Here is a 2,224-nt window from a genome sequence, read left to right on the forward strand (position 1 = left end):
TTACCAGTGACACTGTATTTATTGTCATACCTAGGAAACAGATCTTATCATTCTCACAAGAAAATTAAAGCTGCATTTGCTGTTAAAAAGCAATATTTTCTTGGCCTCCTGCYCTCCAAATGTTACAGTGGCTACCACGACACACACACAGAAGAGAAGAAAGATATAAATCTTCCCATGCCCTGGGGCATTGTATCTATTAATATGCATTTTAAGAAATATCTGTGTAGCTGTATGATTGCAACTTTTGTCCCCAGTGCATTGTAATCCAGGCATGGRTTACTCCTCTTCCATTCTGCAGGAGGTCTTTACATTTCCCTTTTGATACAAGTCCAGTGTGTTGGATTTCTCATCCAATTCTAACTTCAACAAACCATGATACTGGCCATGCTTTATTAAAATAATATTAATTCTCTAACCATATCTGAAAAAGCTTTAGCAGCCACATATTTTAGTCAGAAAATATGCAGAAGAAGACCTTTCCTTTAGTTTCCAGACTGGCAAACTGCTCAGAAAAGCTGTGGCTGTTCACAGCATATAACTTCAACAAACCATAATACTGGCCATGCTTTGTTAAAATAATATTAATTCTCTAACCATATCTGAAAAAGCTTTAGCAGCCACATATTTTAGTCAGAAAATATGCAGAAGAAGACCTGTCCTTTAATTTCCAGACTGGCAAACTGCTCAAAAGCTGTGGCTGTTCACACATAGAACCACATCAGTATCTTCTTGTTCACCCCACAGGACTGCAGGTCATATTCCAAACYTGGGCACAGATTGTGGCTGGCAGAAATTTATTAAAGGTGAAATCAGTCTCCTGGGCTCTCATTAGGTTGTACTTTTCAGGAAATAATGCTTTTGTGAAAACATTCCTCTGTCACCGCTGTAGGAAGCATCAGTTGATTGGCATTAAAGTGTTTGTTAATTTAATTGGTTACCTCACTCCCAAGCACTTCCCAGGAAATGCTGTCTCACATTTAGGGCAGAATGAAGGACAGGAGAACCTTTAGAGCTGCATTTTGCAAATCCTTGGTGCTCAGCAGCCCTACCTGATGGGTTTGTAGGTGGCTGTTCCCTGCTGGCAGTGCAGTGAGGGTGATAAACCAGGAGCTGAGCTGGGACTGGAAAATCCTGACTAGATGAGAGACAAGCCCAGCACCATCCCCACTGTCTGCCACACCATTTAATAGGGCAGATTATTGTCATCTTGTGCTGCTTTACCCTTTGGACACAATCTGTGGCCTTTGCTGGTCCCTCTGCAGTGCGCTAGGTGAGGTTCCTGCCTCAGTGCCTCTGATCTGAGCTGGCAGAGCTGTCTTTTTATTCCCTAAAGGAGTCCTCACATATCAGGAATGTSAACCTAAAAGATAATTTTGTAGTGGGTCATCTTTCAGCTGTGAAGATTTGAAATCATTGTGTGAGACACAGTTTGTTGGATTTCTGTTCCTGTGTGCTGAAGCACTCKATGGCACTTCCTAACAATTACAACTCAAATTTTAAGTGTTCTCTTCAGCTTCCCTATTCTTCTGGCTGGAATTTTGTGTTGTCGTGAGGTATTCTGCAGTCATTTTGGGAGTAAATTCCTAGCATTCTTCCCAATGTACAATTTATGGACCATTAACATGGTTTACAGATCAAAAATGTGGTCAGTTTGTGGAAGGACAATGACAGTTGGTRGAAARTGTCCCTGCCCATGCTGGGGGCATTTCTAACTAGAAAATTTTCAAAGTCCTTCCAAACTAAAGCATTTTGTGACTCCATGATGACAGGAGTTAATTTCTAGGAAARCAACTGTATTTTTTTATGATCTGATAATAAGTTTTTGCCCTGCACTGCAATGTCTTTTAGACAGGCATGCAGGAATCATTACAAAGGTATGAGACAAACATCCTGTTTCTGTGCATGCASTTTGCAAACAAAACCCATCAGGCAAATTTTCTGAAACAGGGGGTTCCCATTCCTGAAAAAAAACCCAAAACCTGACTGGAGTTGTCTTTCTGTATACCCTAGCAGTTAAATTGCAAGCCAGTAGGTTGGCAAACCAAGCCTGTCAAATCCTGACTGGAGCAAGTAATTCCAGGTTTCCCATGGAATGGACAACCACGGGAGATTGCCATGGTGGTTTAAAGCCTCGTTGATGGAGGACCTGATTCAGTGTAAGCATTTGGCTGATGAATACACTGAGCCCCATGGGGGAAGAGTGCAGGTTAAAAATACCCTG

General features: G+C 41.5%; 1 protein-coding gene across 1 annotated transcript in view; it reads left to right on the top strand.

The window, feature by feature from the left end:
* The window catches only part of LOC130584181 (connector enhancer of kinase suppressor of ras 2), a gene marked incomplete at its 3' end in the record, with an annotated part of 168,858 nt that overhangs the window by 160,554 nt on the left and 6,080 nt on the right, over nt 1–2,224 (top strand). The window lies entirely within an intron of this gene.

This window comes from Malurus melanocephalus, unplaced genomic scaffold (genome assembly GCF_030028575.1).
Source record: "Malurus melanocephalus ecotype Western Australia unplaced genomic scaffold, MMel_1.1 scaffold_673, whole genome shotgun sequence".
Taxonomy (NCBI): Eukaryota; Metazoa; Chordata; class Aves; order Passeriformes; family Maluridae; genus Malurus; species Malurus melanocephalus.